The sequence below is a fragment of the Mastacembelus armatus genome, chromosome 13, assembly GCF_900324485.2.
Source record: "Mastacembelus armatus chromosome 13, fMasArm1.2, whole genome shotgun sequence".
In the NCBI taxonomy this organism is placed as follows: domain Eukaryota; kingdom Metazoa; phylum Chordata; class Actinopteri; order Synbranchiformes; family Mastacembelidae; genus Mastacembelus; species Mastacembelus armatus.
This window is the reverse complement of record NC_046645.1, coordinates 21,560,222-21,580,623: the sequence shown is the minus strand read 5'-3', so window position 1 is coordinate 21,580,623 and position 20,402 is coordinate 21,560,222. Positions and strand designations below refer to the sequence as shown.

The window sequence follows — 20,402 nt, the reverse complement described above, 5'->3', positions numbered from 1 at the left end:
TTCAGAGGAGTTAAGTGGCAAGGATCTGGCATGAAAAATTATTTTTTCCCCCAAAGTGTACAAACTGCAATCTTAATGTGGCCATGGAGACTAGGTTGAAATTTGAGTTCCCAGAGCAAGAACAGTTTAAATTTATGGTGGTCAAATTTGTTACAGTCATGTATCGAAACACTAAGTTCATTTAGCAGGATTAACCCACAAATACTGTTTGGTTTGATTCAAATCACAAGTCAAAAAACTGGAGAAAACCAAATCAAGTCAAAGTAAGTAACAGTGCAAAGTACAAATTTATAAATTCAAACAAAATGTCCTTATCAGTGGTTAAAAAAAAAAAAAAAAATCAGCCCTTAACTTTGGAATATGTGTTCTTCATAAAATATCTATGAAATATTTCAACACCATCTCTGTGTTTAAACTTATAAACAACTATGTCTCCATCTACTGATACTGCCATTATCTACCAGAGGTTTCAAGGACATCAAGTGTATTAATCTTAAATGTGCACAAAAATGTTCTCATTGCTCTCACTGACAACAGAAAGCAGAGTAAAATTTAACGTTACTAGTGTAGAATGTGAGGAGCATCGTGGTTCAAAATAGGGTAGACCTACTCAAGTGTGCTCATTGTCTCCTGTTTAAGTGGGGTCAAGAAAGACCACGTTGAGTTATGAGCATGAAGTCTCACTAAAAAATACCCACTCTTAACCCAGCATACCACACAGCGTCTCTCCAGCACAAAGACAAGCTTTATCCCCTACACTTAGGGTGCTCTCTCCTGAAACCTCTTATGTGGTGGACTTGCTTAAGGTTTAATGGGAAAGCACATAGAGAGTAGGAGACCTGGTAAGAAAACCTAAACTCTAACCATCACTCCGGATCTGACACAGTGCATTAGGCCACACATTAGTACATGAGACAAAAAGATCTGGAGGCAAAGGAAGAAGTGAATAAAAATACTGAACAAATAAAACTTAATTGAGGTCAGTGTGATTGAACGCTGCAAGGCTAGGATGGCTTTAGCATAGGTTCCAGATGGCAGGTTGTTATTTCACTGTGCTCTGCTAATACTGCAGGATTCAGTGCTGGTAACTTGAGTGTCCCCTGGGCCTCCTGGCTCCTCCGTGGCACTGAAATCAGGGCCAAACTCCCTCTGCTGCAGGTTTACTCAACTTTGAAAAGGGGGAGTGTTTGGATATGGTAGGGGAGGAGGGGTGGGTGAGTGTGTGTGTGTATGTGGGGGCAGGTGGGGGCTGTGCAGTAGTGCTGGAACAAAGCATGTTAACACCATCTCTGTGTTTAACAAGTTTGGAAACAAGCAGGGGTTTCCTTCAAATCCTCATTGGAGAGTGTTCCACAGCAGGAAAGACTCCTGGAGTTCACAGTTTTGTCTAATGTCAAACTGCCTCAAATACACTTATTCTGTCATCTAAATAACTCCCATTGATAATTCCAGAGAAAATTAGGAAGAAATACACAGATCAGTGATGCATCTTTGAAAACCTCTTTAAAACGGTTTCAGTGCGTTTTCTGTGGTGTGTTAAGATAAAAGAGTACATTTGCGAGCCAAAGCCACCACTGGGAATTCCAGTAACCTTAGTTCTGGGACTCATCCAAGTATAGACTTGTTCTCTCTCCTGTCTATTTTGTTTTCTTAAGAATTAGCCAAGCAACTGAATGAAACTTTAATTTACATTTTAAATGTAAACCTTTCTTTCCTATGAAAACATGCAAGCATGGACTCCAGGCCCTAGATTGAAGAAATATAAAGCAAAAACATTGCTAAGTGTTTTATTAGTTAAATAAAAATACTATTACAGCTGGACAGAATTTATAACTGGCACTGAAAAAACGCATTATACAACAAGAAACTGTAGTAAAATATTATGTATGAATTGAGTCTATAACACCTTTTACACTAGAGCCTTTTTGGCAAACCTCTATTTGCTTAAATGCAATTATTGTAACAGTACAGTAAGAAAACTAGGTTCAGTATTTTATAGACAAACACTATAAAGTGTCAGGAGCAAAGCTATGTACAATAATACTATGAAATAAAAGAAAAACCTCTCCCCTAAGTTTTTTGTATATAAAAGAAAAAAGTTAGGCAACAGAATGAGACTCGATGTGCTTTCAGTACTGCATGCAAATATGTATTTTAATGACCCATCTTAATAAAGTTAAACAATATTAAGAGACTCTTATTTTGCTAGGTGGTTTGCTGTTTGACCTTAAAAATTATGCTGAATCCAGATTTTACGAGGTTAGACAAGTGTGTCTATGTTATATGGACGATTCTGAGATAAATCTCAGCAGATCATCACCAAAATGCACACATACAATATAGAGTACATATTCTATATGTATAATACAAGAGTTTGCTTTAGGTTTTAAGCATAATCCCACGCATATTTAGATATATTTATTAGTCAGTACAGATTATTGCTTTTTTCTAACTGTTTCACATACAATTTTTCGCCTCCTTTCAGCACTGACACAACCTTTCGTCTTCTTAAGACAAACTGCAAACCACCCAGGTAATCCAGATCCCTTTTACTGACGCATTTCCAGGGCAACGTGATAAAATGAGAAATCAATTTGAATACGTTTGTTGAGGAGAGCGCTATTTTAAACAGTTTAATCACTATCACTGATTTATAATATATATTTTACTATTAAGAAACCGATCAGCAGGTTCTGTGAGATGATTTATTTGATTTTTATAAGTGGGAGATTCTATAGGCTCCATCTTATTAAGGCTACTTCTTATATTAGCAGATCAGACCAGACCTCGCCTGCAAAAGCATGACAAATCACTAAAACCTTATGGAGGTACACAAATAGTTTTGCCATGCACCCTGTTTTCAGGGTCATTAATGGAGCTGAAAATTTTTCATAGACATAGATTGTTCACAGAGCAACACAGAGTCCTTGAACTGATGTTAACAAATAAAAATAAATCACTAAAACAAGAGTTATGGGCTTCTCAGAAGAAAGCAATAAACAATCCCTGCTATGGGTCAAGCTATATATGATATATATATGATATTCTTTTAACTCAGCACAGCAGCAGCATTCCCAGTCATGCTATCTAAATCACATAAGCCCCTGCTATGTTTCTGCTTGTGTTAAGGTGCATGCAGAAACATTTCAGGCACATACAAAACTCCACTTACACCTGTGAAGGCAGTGGGCTAGAATACAAAAAGCTTGGAAAAACGCAGGTAACTAATGGCTTTGAGTCATACCAGTACCATTATAGTCTGCACAGAATTTTCACTCTGAGTTATCTGAGGCTTCTCACACTCCATTTCACTCCGCACAGTATATTAGCACTGGTTTCTTCAGAATAGCATCTAAACAAGATTTTAAACAAAATGTTTATGCTTGAATAATTTTTATTTTGTAAGAAATGTAAGAAATTTCCATATCTTAACACCATCTAGTGTTTATTGTTTCAGGAAGACATTTTTAAGTCATCTGGAATGTACTGACCTCGAGTTACTATGAAAAAAATACTGACGAGAAAAATGAAAGAGTCACTGAATAAATCAACTGGCACAATTAATAAAGTGATCCACCAGGAAGCTCTACACTAAAATGCAATACTGTATGTGTATAAAACTGTGAAAGAGAGCATTCATACTGTTCCTGCCAGAATCAGCTCATAGTAAAATATTTTAATAAAACTGTGGCGATAACAGGCATCAAATCTGTCACTGGTTGACCCGTTTAACATATAATTTCAACCCGTTTTCCATTTAAACTCAAAAACATACTGGCCGGTGATGTAGCTGAAGTACCAGAATAAATCATTATATGTACAACATGTCACCACAAAAATGATTGTGACACTTTTTGCATTAATGATCATGTGCTAACATTTGAGCCATCACTAGTCAGATGAAAACTGAAAGAGTACTTTTTTGTAGGAAAAGCACATTTGCCATGCTAATGAAAGATAGTGCCAAGCTACTAAAGCAAAGTTGTTCATTTTACACAACGCTGCATTGAACAATGAGAGGCTGAGGAATAGAGACAGGAGGCGTTGTTTGTGTGCCACAGTGGGCAAGAGGGAGAGAGTTTGTTCTGTCATACTTTCAGAAATGAAGGAACTGAAACTGTCAATCGATGTAGTTTTCTAACCTTAAGCTGATCCTAAGCAAGCAGCCAGTTCAAGGGAGCAGCATGGACTACTGGTTAATGTTCATATTTCTACCTACCAATTTGACATTTTGACAACACAATTCTCAAATCAGGTTCTATTCGACATGTTTTGGGAGCTGACAGCTTCTGAAGCCTCCAACCAGTGGCGGCTGAATGTGGAGTGAATTTAACAATGCATTCAATATGAAAAAGTGACGCAACATGGGAGCCAACTGAGAGCAAGAGGGTATCCAATATGTTATACTACAGCATAAGAATAAGTGGCATCAACACTGACACATATAATCAGCAGGTAAGACAGTATAAAAACCAACACAAACAATATCTGAATGAATTCATTTTGTACACATTAAGGAAAACATGCATAAAGCAACAAGCATAAACTGCACATTGCTCCCTCATATTTACCTGGTCTGCCATCTCTTCTTACCACAGTTGGAGGGAGGTGGGGGCTCTTCTATTATGTAGTGCCACTTTATAATTTAGGCTGATAGGTTGCATGTATTTTTACACAAAAATACTTTGTGATGCTTTAGAGCAGATGCTTCAAACTGTAAAGGCTGTAAGGGCACTTGGGAGACTCAGGGGGTTTGAAGTGCACTGAGTAGCTCTGTTGATCTAGCCTGGTAATGCATGCATGCTGTGGCAAACCCATTACTTATTCAAAAGTGCACATGAACTACATATCAACCGACAGCAAAATACTTGAACCTGCAACCAGGATATCTGAAAATGCAAGTTGGCTGTGAAATTAAGACTGTGCTCTCTGATCCAAGAATACATTGCATTATTGTGTTAAAGGTCACACGTCTATATAAAGGACCATCAAACAGTTTCCGTGCTCAGTAATTTTTTTTCAACAATGCTTGGCTTATTAGTGTTTTCTGCCCAAAGGTCATTTGATTAATCAAAGCATTTAACGTTATGTTTACACAGTTTTAACAATCTTTACAACACCATTTATCAAAAGATAAATCATGCCAGAGCAGATGCAAGGTACTCAAGAACACAACACTTTCATTGATGAAGAAATGCTACAGGGCTCAATAACATTTTTAGAAAACAATCTTAGACTGATATTTAACACACCACTGCTGGTTAAATCATTTGGGCAGTTTCTCGATTATGGTGTAACGTTCTTTTTATGACCATACCCAGATATAATATAGGTCTGCCCTATAATATACTGTGAAGTGGTGACGGCACACTCCATGCAGTCAATGCATTGGTTGTTTCTCAGAATGTACCTGAATGTCACAGAAATCAAAAGAGCAAGGAAGCAGTTGGGTGCTCAGTGTGATACAACATTGCAATACAATTTTAGCACTGGCAACAGAAGGAAATGTTTGCACACCCCTCAAAATGACATCACATTTATTTTTTAAAAATATATTTACACCTCCAACTAAATTGTCACTAAGTGCTACTGCGTACAATCTTTTTCCATTTATGAAGACATAAATTCAGGCTGTTTAAAATGTTACAGTATGAAAATAATTGTATGGCCTCTATAAAACAGCTCAAATTTAAATACATCATATGCCAGACCTCAGAGCATTACCAAACTGGGTATCTATTGAAAAATGTGAGGGGAAAAAAAACACAGATTATCAGTACCAGTGTTTTTATTCAGTTTCACAAAATAAAAATGCTGGTTAAGACCCTGAGGCCTGTTTCAACTGCCTCCTGTTCCAGCTCTGTTATGTCTTAGTCAAGACGCTGAGGTACAAATTAGACATGAACAGCTTATAAGCTGCCCTTTCTCTGTTTCTCTCATTTTTACTCAGTTACACAAACACACATCCAGACCAAAACACAAAAGCACTGTGATGTACAAACTGTGTAAGACTGTTCTGAACAGCTGGTTGTAATTCAAAATATGCAACTGTCCTCTCTGAACCGAAGTGAAGAGACGTGTATTTTCAAGTGGTGATTCTCAGTTAGACGGTACATGGGACTGACTGTGTTCTTGGATAATTAACAAATAACTGTATGTGGACAACTTAATGCAGTGGCAGCAACGGTGTGAGTTGCTAATCGCAGTTTGTTAGTATTTGACAAGAAAACTACCCAATAACTTTGTTTACCACAAGAAAACAGCTGCTCTGGATTCAGTTTTGTGTTTCATGTGCTTGTTCTTATTCCCACAGCTAAAAGATGTGACACTGCATGAAATTCTTTCCTATGGTAGTTACAATATATATGATAGCATAAAGTATTTCAGTTGCCTCATTAGCAACCGCATGTTTTAGGTTTTCAACAGAACTGAATGCAGTACAGTCACTCACTTCTCCCCCGTTGTTCACTCCATACAACACATTTCACATCAGAACTTCGAGGCTGAAGTTTGAAAAAATAGCTGATAAGATATAACTGTAACATCGTTTTCCCATTAGCACAATATTGCACTAACTATATTGACACTGCATCCTCACAGCAGGGGGGCAGTCATGTCTGTAAGAAGGCAAAGCCATGACATTTCCTGCCATCAACTTAACTCTGTGGATGTCACAGGGAACTGATTGCCCCTTATTTATCTACAAGATGAGATCATATTATACTGCACTGTATTTGTTGGTTTGTTTGTTTGTTCTGTCTGTAGAATGAGGTGGTTCTCTGGTGTTTTGTTTGCACTTCTTGCTGTCGTCTAACAGATAGCAGCATCAGTATTTTCTGTTTTGCCTCACTTTAACCTGCTCTTTGAGCTGTCACTGAATGGTCTTTAAGCACAAATACCAAATAAATGCCTCCCCCTAAAGAACAACTACAAAACTTTTATTGTGGAGGCCTTGCAGGAAATGTTCACTTCTGGAGTTAAAACTTGACTACTGATGCTTTCTTCGTTCAAAACACCTGTAACTGCAGCTTTTTGGCAGATAAATCGCAACACTGCAAGAAGTTAATTTAAAAAAAGAAACTGCAGCTACAACTGCAACAGTTACAGGAAGATTTACAAGGACCCATGGTTGTTTGGCCAGACCTAATCTCCATCACATCACTAAAGTAAGCAGTCTGCTCCCTTTTTTGTGGAAACAATGGCAGTGCTGTGTCCGCATTGTGATCCCAGTTGCTCATTGACTGACACAGTACACGAGTCCAGCCTGATGAATATCTGTTATTAGAGGATCCACAGCAACTTTTCAAACAGAGAGTGGTTACACTAAGGCACCACAATGAATGTAAACAGTTCCCTTATTTTGTCAGGCATTCATACTAAGATAAAAACAAACACCTCCATATTGACTTACATGGTACATGTTGTTGTATGTGACATGCAAGCCCAGGCTAGCAGAGTTTTGTGTAAAAACAGAAATGAAAATCCTGGTCTATTCATGTATGATGTGCATGGACACATGTACAGCATATATGGATTTGTCTGCCTTGACAACTGTTCAAGGTAAATATTCTCAAAGCTCTTAAATATCACAGCTCACCCTGCTGTGTATTTAGCTGTCATGATTCACTGAGGTTTTTCACCATCCACAAAAGGACTGCTAAAAGGTGTTCAGGTCAAATTTTAATCACTCACCAGGCTACCTTGGTGATTGCTTATATAAACTGCACTACAGTAGTTTAGCTATATTTGCCTTGATAAAAATGGCTTATTCCACAAATGACTCATACACAACAACCTACTTAGAGGCAGTCATACAAGCAATTTTCTATTGTATCCAAGCCTATTGTATCCAGAGTGGCAAATGAATATCTGAACATTAATGGAATAAAATAAGGGAGCCTGTTTTTTATTACGTGCTTTTTATGAATTTAAAATTAATAAAATGTATAAAGGTACATGTCCTTACATTTACCTATATTGTTGTTCTTATCTGTTCTTATCTGTTTCTTTGAACTGAAATGTAGCAACCTGATCTCAGGCCAGAGGGATTAAAAAACTCCTAGAACCAACAAGATCATTGTCAACTAATTAACACCCTCATCTTTAATCTTAAAGAAATCACTTAACATCAAAGCTGCTCAATTTTACACCTTGCCACACAGGAATTATCTCCTCACAGGTGTGAAATTCCATTAATTCAAATGGTTTGGATAATGTAAGCAGAGAGAACAAGACTTTTGCATAATAGTTGCCAAACTGAAGTCATGTCTGTGAATGCAACTGTTTAATCTTTGAAAATCATGTCTGATGTCTAAAATTTTAATGGGAACGATGGCGGAAAAACAAACGAGGTTGTCACCATTAAAGATATTTTGGGTACATTTGATATATTAATGTAAAATGGTAAATTGAAAATAAATTTACAAACAATGTAGATTTTCGGGAGTATTTAGACCTTTATAACAGTTTCCTGCAGTTTCCCTGCAGTTTCCGGCAGAGGCTACAGAAAAGTGTCACATTTAATGAGACAGTTTACATTAAACAAATAGAACAAATAGAAGTGAATGGGCTTAGTTAATGATATCACCAATTAAATACCACCATTTAAATACATATAATTAAATACATATCAATATGCTACAATCCATCCATTCACTATTTATACCTGCTTATTCCTTAACCAGAATCACAGGGATCTGCTGGAGCCTATCCCAGCTCTCTTTGGGGGAAAGGCAGGGGTCCACCCTGGACAGGTCACCAGTCCATCACAGGGCCACATAGAGACAAACAACCTCACACACTCACACTCACTCCTATGGGCAAGTTAAAGTCACACTAGCACACATGTTTTTGGACTGTGGGAGGAATCTGGAGTGTTCATCAACCTTGGGGCACCTACATGTGAGCTCAACATTCAAAATCAGTCAGAACAATCAAAATGGACGGCTCATTGAGATGAATGACATGAAATGAGTGACTGAAAACCAGACCAAACAAAGATGACAAATATAGAAGAACCAATACTCTATATTACACTTCAATCCTCATGAGTTGCATTCATTGCCTTCAAGGCACTGTGTAACAGTATCCTACTTTCTGGAATCTTTTTCCTATTCATGCCTGCAGAACTGTGCCTCTGAATCTGGCACCAGCATGCAATGCTTACTGGCACTTTGACAGGATGGATTCATGCCAGTGTTGAGGTCAAACTAGTGTTCAGATAAACATAAGTTTCCTCCGACTTGCTGCAGTTTATACGCTTCAGTGAATATTCATTAATTTGTTTTTATTAGTATCAATATAGTTTTCATCCACCTGTACTGTAGATCAAAGAAATACAAACAGAAAATGCTTTTTATCCTTTAGCACGCCAAAGGTCTGTGTTGCTGATTAGTCTTTCCTGCATGCAATAAGTTCATCTTGGCAGAACAATGCCAGCACTGCTTGACTCAACTCAACTCCGTTTTTTGGGTTTTCAATTAGAAGATAATTACCTGATAGCAGATACCTTTTTAGTATTTCCTCAGTCGAGATTCTAAGACGAGCCGGTACTAAAATGTGTCAATAGACAGCGGGCCACTGATTGGCCAGGGAGTGACATCACTAGAGGAGTCAGATCCTGTCTGACGCAAGAATCAAACCTGCCATTTTTAAAAACCAGCCACAATGGAAAATGACTAAAACAGAAAGTCTAGTAGTGCCGAGTTGTGCTAAAACTTTATAATGGAAAAGGGCTATAAGTCTTTCTTCTAAGCAGGCCTGTGGATAAATAGGCCACTGTGAGATTCAAATAATCTGATTGTGAGAAAAGTAAAAACCCCAATAAACAAAATATAGACACTTTTGCAAATATAGGTCAGACATACGGTTATTTGTCAGATTGCCAAATTGTCTGAAATGAATACAGCAATTATACTGTGAAATTATATTCATCATCACAATTTTAAGCACTATTAATATGTGGTTGTAGGTGACAATGTAAACACACAGCCATCAGATTGTTCTGTAAATGTATATTAATGCCTAAAGGACTTCAGAGGACCAATCTGGGTGTAATCAGATTATTTAGTATGTTTTTAAACTGGGAGAAAGCTTAAATTATCCTAAATGAACCAGTGTAACCGTTAACTGCATGTTACTCCAAATCCATCCAGAACTGACCAGTTAACATTGTTTTAGCAATTTCTTCCAATGGGGATTTTGTTATGTAAATGCATTTATGTAAATAAAAACATAAATAAACAAACAGATATATCAAATATGAAATTTAAGTTTTTCCTGTGTCACAATTGTAAGGGAGAGGTCAGCAGACTCACTTCCATTTTCAGTGATGGCATTTCATATTTTAAGTGAGACCTGTCACTAAATGTCATCTTACTGCCTCTTTGTCATCCCATCACTTTTTTCACAACTTGTCACATTGGAGCCCAGTCTGTGACATGAGCAAACTGTTAGCTTCCTTCCAGGCAGGCTAGTGGGCTTTATTAATATTTATAGAATAACAGCTTAAGGCCAGCCCCCTTGAGAGCTATCACTCCACTTTGCTGCCTAACACTTGCAAAATATATTGACAACTCCTATTCAGCATTCTGCGGGTCTTGAATACCCCTCTATGCAGGTGTGCAGCAGGCTTCAAAAATATGCCAGCTTTTTGCAGCAGCAAAGAAAAGTCTTTTACTCCCATCTGATTTAGGAACCTGCAGACCTGCTGAAGCTAAAGTCACAGGCTTGAAAATAAAATTAAAAACAAATTGGTTTGAGCTTTCTTGTTACTGACAAAAAACAACACACTATCATAATGCCATATCTAGGATGTCACCCTGGTGTCTGGTCAGAGGACAAAACAAACAAAACAGGCCATATTGGCAACATTGTGATGTTTTGCTCCACCAGCCAGTGCAAGGCAGTTTTCAGTCAAAAGTTTGGCTCAGGAGCTAAAATAAGGTAAAGCAGGCGGAACCTCCTAATGTCACTCATCTATTGTCAAACATAAACACTTATGAAGCTGGCCCCTTAACATGAAGTGACATGCACATGGACATAATCAAAGGGGAATAGTTTCCTTCCTGAGATGCTATCTGATTGCTTGGATTAGTGAGACACACAGAGTACAGACCACAAAATTATTTCATCACGCTTTTGTTGAAATAAATGCTTCCAGATCCATCCTCTTGGTTATGGGAAGACTATACTTTCCCATGACCTTCTGTTTACCATAGCATGTAAACCAAGTTTACTTTGGTGATCAAGTTAACGTCTTAGACTTGCTAGCTCTAAATGCATAATGCCATTAGAGATGTTTTTTCTAGGATTCAGGTATAGGCAGGCACTAAACCCCCCAGGTTTGCAGAAGGTGTATTTCCTTGTAAGAGTATCCATCCATTATCTATACCCGCTTATTCCTATTTAGGATCACATGGATCTGCTGGAGCCTATCCCAGCTCTCTTAGGGGGAGAGGCAGGGTTACACCCTGGACAGGTCACCAGTCCATCACAGGGCCCTTTTGAGAGTACCTCCTGCTTTATCTTTGAGACATCCATGACCTGAATTAACATACCTAAAAACTGCATATTCAGGTGACACGTAAGGAAAAACATCTGTGTGATCATCTACTGTGTAAGAGGGAAAAAAGAAAAATGCACACTCCAAAATTACTTCAATCACCCCTAAATACATACACTATATTTCTTGACATGGTTCTACTGCCGATTAAATTTTTCTGGAGTTTTAAAAGTACATACAAATACTTCTGTTCAATTTGCATGACAAGGTACTGACAGATGCTGACAGGAGGCGGGTGCCAACCTTATAATAAACGACTCTGTTTTGAAAATGTTTTAATGTCTTAAGAGGGGACCTAATCAGTGTGGGGTATGATGAGCTTCTAAATGTCCTGTACCTTCCCTTTAACAAATCCCTAATTTGTATATGAAAAAAATGACTCCGTTATAACGATCACAACTTAATCTGACAGGAATTCAGCTCTGAAGTCAAGCACTGTGAATTTAAACCTTACAAATGGTCTGTAATTCTGCAGAATAAATTTGAGTAGGTTCCCCCAGTCACGCCTGAAATACACAGCACAGGGATGTTTTCATGTTCCCTATTTTAACCAGGTGAAAGCCTCATTCTTTAGAACGATCTAATATTCTACAACCTCATATGTACTGCTACTAACCAAATATATCCATGGTAATAAATATATTATGATTGTATACAATCGCATGTTATTTATCAAACCTATTGTAATAGTCACAATCAAATGACTTCCAGATTAATTGAGGACAATTAAATTACAGCATATTGCAAAGATCTAAACAACCAGGATATATAACATGATTATCCAAACATTCAGGTGGTTCTTTTGTTAATTAAGCTAAGTCTATGACTAAAGCTAAAAAGTTCAAATAATCAGTCAAACAACTGGGGTTTTATTGGGGTTACTTGCTAAAATAGAAAAATTATTTTATTAGGTGCAGAAACTTGACTGTCCACATATTAGCCTTGTCTTATCCAGGAAATATTCATTCACAACACAGTTATGCACATGGGCTTTTCGCATTAGAGTAATAAGACCTGCCAATATTTAGAATATAAAACATGGCTGCAACATGCCACAGTAGAATTTGTGCCAACACCAAACACTATTTGTTTTTATCAACTGCAACTACTACCTCAAAGATGTCAAAAAAGGAAAAAGAATAGCGGCTAAAATCCCATGTTAAACACACCAGTCACTGCTGTGAAAGAAAAAAAAATGCCACATGCACAACACAGTGTCGGTAGATATAGTTTTTCCGCAGCTGCCATCCACTTTCCTCAAAGGTTCTTACAATGCTTAAAATATAAGATCCTGTTTGTGTAGCTATATTGCCATTCAAAACACAACAGAGCCAAACTGACTTCAGCCTTACAGAATATGTTGCTTTTCCAACTGTAAATCACTAGGGTTTAATTACCTGCAAATTAACTGCCGTTTCACTATCTTGCATAAGATTATCCTGGTCATGATGAAATGCCACTAGGGAGGCTGTTCTGATGGGAGAATTCGAAGATGCAGAAAATATAAGATGCCACTTTGTTAGTCTGATAGTTGCAAGAAATGTGATGCCTGCCAGCTACATCACCCTCATAACGTGACCTTAAACACTGTGAGGACATCTTATTATTGTTTCTATGATTTTTTTTCAGGTTCAGCATGAGTTGGAATTCAGTCATCATTTCATTGGCTTTTTTTTTTTTTTTTTTATCAGCCATCCATAGCTGCAGCAGGCTGCAGTATACACACAACAACATGAGAAGGGCAATTTGCTGCAGTGCATTTAACTCTAGTGGTGTAAAACACATTGACCCGACAGCTGGGCAGAGTCAGTCCGTGAGCAGTAGTTGGGAGCACTTTGAAATGGTCAGCCTCAATTTCTCGCCATCAGTGGAGAGTTTTTTAGTGAGTGATGGGAAATCAAACATAAAAGTTTATAAGGCCAGAAAAGCCAAATATGCTCTATTAGAAAAAATTGTTTGATAACACTTTGACATTTTATTTTTGAAGCAATTTTTTGGGTGAAACAGTCACTTTTAACTAAATATGCTGCCACAAGTCTATCAGTATTTTGTCCAAACAACAAAAAATATGTATATATTTATATATATAATATATATTTATATTTATATTTATATTTTGAAGTAGACTACGAGTGAATCTGCGCTTTGATATCTTTGCATTGATGCACAGAAACAAGCACAGGCTACAGATTAACCAATCACAGTGTGTAGTGTGTGCAAGGTGGTGGCACAGCAGACTGTATATTCCTGTAAATCTGCAAATAGCAACACTGACGTTTAGAAAGAAAGAACAGAATAGCTGTGAATTTGTGCACTATGGTGTATAATTTTTGCAGCAACGTTGTGTGTTGTGCTACAGTCAGTAACTGGCAAAGATACTGACAACACTGTGACCATTTAATTCTTTACTATGAACAAAGCAGAACTTCATGATTAGATCCTAGTGTTCAAAAACCACTAGAATGAGCTTGCTTGGGAGAATTATCATGTGAGAATTTGAGGCTATGCTAAGAGAAAAGTGATTGCAGCACTAAGTGCACCTGGTCCTGCAAAATGTCCTCACATTATTTGGCTGTTAACAACCATAGAATGCAACCATCAGATCTAATGACCCTCCCGAGACTGCTGACCATACCATTACTGGTTCAGAACCATGTTTAAAAATGGGAATTAGACTCTGTCATGTTTAGTGCACACTAACAGCTTCCTAATGTACAGCTAGGGATCAAATATAACAAATCAGACTTGTTTAGGCTGCTCAAATGTAGAAGGTCCTTTGCGCTGCACACCAGGAAAAGCAATGTGTTATTTTTTGTTTGTTTGTTTTTTTGCAACCCTGTTGGAAGTATTAGCTTTGAGAAAACCAGACATTTCTTTCAGGCTATCGTTGCTGCAAGCAAAAATCTACATCTATATCCACTGATCAGCTTTTATTTTAACTACTACACCTCCTGCCACTCACATTCTGGCCTGTGTCCCAGCTAATGTGTCTTCTTTGAAACTAGTCATCTAAAAGTAATGAAAGCTAAATACTATTACAGACATGGCTTTCTTAACTTCAAAATGCAAAACACACTGACGGTTTGGGCTCATCTCAGACTTTGTATTCATACTGAAACATCTAAAGAAATAGCCATTATTTTTTACACGCCCTCTGTTGTCGTAAATATGGTCATTAATTATGAAGGAAAGAAAGTGTGTGTGTTTTTTTCTTGATCCTTAATAAACATTTGGAGACGAATATCCTTTCATCCCTCAGACCAAATAAAACATACGTAAGGCAACTAGTGCCAAAAGTATACAAAACTGGCTCTTCTGTGTAATACACAGTACACTCAGGACTGCTTGCATTATTAATATAAGAGATACAGAATTAATGCATGAAGTGAGACTTACAACAATGTCTACTACTGTTGATCTGCTCTCAATTCAACTATTCCCCAGCCTGCCCTGACAATGATGTTTCTGCTTTGTGAAGAATTCTAAAACTACCTGAAATGATACGAATAAATTTTAAGCAAGGCATGAAAAGGATAATGTTCTACTGTCATACTGAGCAGACAAGAATATATCAAAGTGGAGTATGTTAGGATAATGAGCACCACACCTGCAGATTGTCATTAGCTTCTGCAGAAAAGAGAGTCATCTAAAAAACTGCTACATGTGTACCACGAAATGTCGGACACAAAGGCGAGTCTGTTGCCGTGTGCCCAGGAAGAGAAATACTACCCTGTGTCTGGGTTCTCAAGTGCATAATTTCAACCCCAACCTCACTCCACAAGTACTTTGTTTGAGTGATTCTGACTTTCAGAGCAGCAAACAGGTGTAAGATTGCAGCTCCTTGAAAAATGGAACTGATAGTTTTAAAAGAAAGCAGTAAAAACTGCAGCGCTCCAGAATGTAAAAGAACATGCAGACACATCTAACATTTCCAACCAAAATCATTTTTATGATTATTATTAAAGTGGCTTCATCCTCATAAAATGCAGAAATGAAAGAAAGAAAGAAAGAAAGAAAGAAAGAAAGAAAGAAAGAAAGAAAGAAAGAAAGAAAGAAAGAAAGAATATTGAACATTTTCTTTAATCAAGAAATTCAGATCTCTGTTCACTCTGATAATGGCCCTAAGGCGTAACAGTCAGCACAGCAGTGTTATAGCATTAATACAGCAAATTTAAGCTCTTCCCTTATGTATGTTTTGGAGCACACAGTAAGATGAAATTGACTGGGGACTGCGCTGCATTGCAATTTCCAGGCGTTTTAGTTAAAGTCCTTAGCTTCTAAATTTTTATAGGTGAATGTCACTTTACATTTTTTGATTCACAATCTCACAACAAACCCATGAGGCATTTTAAAAGCACTAAAAACACACAAACCACACACGCTCCCACAAGCACACAACTGAATTCTATTTTTAAATTCAGGTCAGGTCGACGATAACCACAAAAGTTTTACTTCAAGTCTCTTCTTGCTCAATTAGAATTATATGATGTTGCAGATGTATACACTAATCTGAGGTTTCTGCATTTATTTATATGTTCAAGTTATCAGAAGGACAAGATGGTGATTATCCATAAAGAAAATCTGCTTTGCAACAGTGAGCTGGTCACTTGGTAACAACACATGCTTTTGCTTTCTGCAGTGTCCTCAACTTATCACATAGGTCTGGAGCTGCAGTGTCAACATTTGAAAAGATGAAGGGATTGTGTGCGTGTGTGTGAGAGAGAGAGAGAGAGACACTCAGAGTAAAAGAGGGAAGGAGAAAGAGGGAGAGGGGATGCAGTGCACAGCTTTCATGTCCAATAAAGTGGTGTAATTGTGACAGCTAGCCATTAGATCTATGTGTGATAAATCACAAGATGACAGACTGCAGCTTCAACTAAACATAATGCTCCAGGCCAGAAAATGCACCTCTTCTTTTGTTACAGTCAATGCTTCTAAGTTGAAAAGGCAAGTATGCATGGATCAATGACTTCACAAATTAACAGAGAAAAACATATTTATGCCTTATATTTAACTATTAAATGCACTAGTCTAGATGAGTCTTTACTGACACAGAGATCAATTTTATGTTAGGGTTTTCTGCTGTACAAAGCAGGTAAAAGATGTTTTGCCGTTTACCTTCTTTTCATTTAGCATGACCTCTTTAATATTGCCATGCTCTTCCCACTGAGCCACACAAAATTGTGGAGAACGTAAACTTGACCATCTACCACCATTTCCATCAAACGTAGCCATTCACTCCCTAGATGACTGCAGCGCTCTCACAACAATTATTACTTGAAATACACAATATCCCCCTGGAAAACTCTAGAGGGACAAAGGCATTTCATTCTTTCCTCTGTCATCGTTCTGCCCCTGTACACTGCCAACAGTACTTCAAACACAACAATCGTTTATGGAATATAACAAGGTCCAACTGCAACTTACATGTCATCTTTCTTTCAGCAATCTGTCCTTTGGAGAATAGCTGTGTATTCACTTCACAATAAAATAACAACAAAGGTGAAAAAACAAGCAACATATTTTTCATTTATGACCACAGAGGCAGGGTTGTTTCCCCTCTTATTATGCAGAAAACTAGTGCTGAGGCTGCTTCACAGAGCTCATCAGCACGACAAAGACAAGTGGGAGAATGCAGCCTTGTTCTACAAAGGTTAACCTCGACGGGACCTAACAACTTCAGACTTTCTCATTTGATGCCTACACCAAACACTTGCAATGAAGGCTGGAGGGCCCTGGATTTAACCCCTAATATCTGAGGTCATGACTCCCGCTTTGGCCAGTGGTGGTGCTTGTCAGGTCTGCTATATGAATAAAAAAAAAAAAAAATCCCCCCCACACGCACAGAGAGTAGTTTGTTAATGGAGCAGCACATCTTGGGAAAAGTTTAGCTACAAATAAAAACTAAACATTACCTGAATTAAAAAAAATCAAAGTATTTATAGTTGCTTACACCAAACAGGTGATCTAACTTTTTAATGTCAAAGTACCAGAACGATCCCTGATTTCTAAATCACAGTTAAGGACAAGAATATTGGGCTTTTTAAGTTGTTGGAATTTGAAGAAATTCTGTTTTGGTGGAAAGCTGTAATATAATATAGGACGTTAACTCACTTCACGTGATTCACAGGTTTGCTATACAGTACTGTTTATTGCTGAAAATATTCTCTACTGATAACCAAAATCAGTGCATGTAGCTTTCTAAGTTATAAATATATTGCCAGCATAAGTACTACAACATCACTACATTCAGAAGTGTGTGTGTGTGTGTGTCTGAGAATTTGCCCAATCAGAGTGCAGAGCTGGTCTAAGCTGTGTCTTGGGCCCCAACAATGACTCCCAGGGGTGCTGCTCAGGCTTTTACTCCTCCAGTCTAAAAAATGTTTGTGAACTGCTGAACATTCAAACAGAATGATTCGTAATTTATTCCAGCTGAATCAACTGGTTTCATCGTGACCCCATGTGAAGATGCACGTTTAAAAGCCTGGCCTCAATTATTTAACTGGTCAAACTCATAGAGAAACCAAATCAAAGTTTGGTAAACTTTTTTTTTTTTTTTTAATTTGACCTTAGTGTTGAAACCATAGTTAAGGATTTATCAGGCTATTTATTTGAATGTGGTAGCCTACTCCATGGGAGCAGATCCTTTTGTGAATGTCATTCCTATTATCATTACAGTGTAGAGAGACTAAGGTTAGCAGTTGTCTCTGAGCCTTACCCAGCCCTGCTCCATTTAAAACAAGAGCAGCAGACACAGCTCTGGTGCTGCTGCCACACTACAGCACAGACGCTACTACAAAGTTGTATAAAGACTCAACAAAAAAAAAAACCCCAACCACAACAAATCTACAGGTCAGTTTCTGCGCCTTTCAATTCAAACAGCAGCGTTTACACTAACTCGCAGCACATTAGAGACACAAGCACAGAGAACAAACTTGTGCACATACCCAGCCTGCATGGAGCAGGGCACCCTAACCCACCTCCACCTTCTGAAAACAAGTCCTCCGTCTTCATCCGTTATTTATGCAGCTCTCTCACATCACTGCAGCCATCCCTGCTTCTCTTGCCAGCTCTGGGGAAAGGCGACCGTGGACTTTCTGACGCTTCAGTCGCTATCACCTTCTCACGGTGCGACGTTACGGCGCAAAGCCTTGAAGCAGCTACAAACCGAGGTGCAGGTATAGCCTCCCGTGCTGCGCCGCTCACCGAGCCCCGGTAATCTCTCGCTGTCCGAGGACTGGTGTGCACGCAAATGGGCAGGTTTAGAAAGAGACGGCACGGCACAAAACAACGACGCAAATGCAACCAAATCAAATAGAAACACCCGTCTGTAGCGAAACTGATCGCGGATCTCTACATTAGCTCTGCATATGTGCTCCGCCACTGCATGATGCGTGTGTGCTGCTGCCTGTTTTCTTGCAACACGGGCAAAAAACCCCACTAAAATTAACCTTACCATTCTGAAGACACATCCAACGTAGCAGGCCTCTCCCGTTGACAATTCACCAAGGTAGTCTGAGATGCCCCTTAATGCCCGAATGCCTCTGTGTACTTCGTCTCCTTCCCTCCCTTTCGTTTTGATAGTAGCCAGAGCAGGCGAGTGTATCTCCAGTGTGCACGACACGGTACGGCAGGAAAAAATCCTCCTCCTCCTGCTGCTGCTGCTGCTGCTGCTGCTCTTCCAAGGTGCTGCTGCTTACAGCGCTCTCCCACAGGCGCGCATCGATGAGAGGCAGCCGTCCAAGATGCCCATTAACACGCACAGATCTAATTGCGCGCCGTGAACATCCCTTCGGGAGAAATATGCGAAACAGTCCACGGACACACGGCCGGAGATAAGGTGACACGCCACCTGATATGCTGGGGAATGACAAGCTGCGTGGTCCCTCACGATTTACAATTATATGAGTTTGGAGCAGGGATGAGAGTGCGACTGTGCGTGGTCGCCCCCTTCGGTCCTACGCTATAGACCTTCCAAATATCTACCGAGCTGGTTCTGCACGTTTCCTCTCCTCGAAAATGGCTTTAATAATAAATAAACAAATATACAGAGAATCACATTCTGCGATAAACTTTCCCTCGACGTTATTAAGTTTCTGCGCATTATTTTGTATTTAATTCCCTCCCCTGTATATGGAAGACCTTTCCTTTTAGCCAAGTATACAAATATATGAACAAATTAGAGGGACAAAGCAGAATAATCGAGCATACTGTTCGTGTTACACTGTATTGTATTATTCATTTGTATAGGACTTCAAATATTAAATACGTGTTAGTGAAGACACAAAACGTCTTGATACAGTATTCTTTTTTACTTAGCACTGCATAGTCTTACTAATTATTATGTTATGATTGATCAATACTTTAATTACTGTAATTCTGTCCTACCATGCAGCCATGAAGTGTCCAGGCTACTGGAAGTGCACATGTACTGTGTCAATTTTTAATACCAGCCTTCCCATATTCTGCAGTATGATACAATCATGACTATACAGTGACTTTCACTTGAAATTTTAAGACCCAGTGTATGAAGTTAATTGTATAAAGTCCTCAACCAAATCATTTTTGCTTTTCCAAATTTTCATGAATTTCTACATTCATTTCCCTGGTGGGGATGTGTTTATTTCATTTTAATTTAAATTGGGCTTTACGGTCTTCAGTAATTAAATGTTAGGAGTAACTGTGTAATCAGCTGTGTTTGACTTATTTGGGAATTCTTGATAAATATTCAAGAGGGAGCAGCAGTATCTTAGTATTAACTGCCATGTTTAAACTATTTTCTGTTTTAGTAAAAGAGTCTAGTGAACATTGCTTGGTATCCGGGCATTAACAGGCTCCC

General features: G+C 38.4%; 1 protein-coding gene across 1 annotated transcript in view; it reads right to left on the bottom strand.

The window, feature by feature from the left end:
- The window catches only part of tenm4 (teneurin transmembrane protein 4), a 138,611-nt gene extending 119,466 nt beyond the window's left edge, over window positions 1-19,145 (bottom strand). The window contains exon 1 of the mRNA XM_026293025.1: window positions 19,020-19,145. The gene's annotated coding sequence lies outside the window, so the exon portion shown is untranslated. The remainder of the gene's footprint in view (window positions 1-19,019) is intronic.
- Window positions 19,146-20,402: the final 1,257 nt, after the last annotated feature.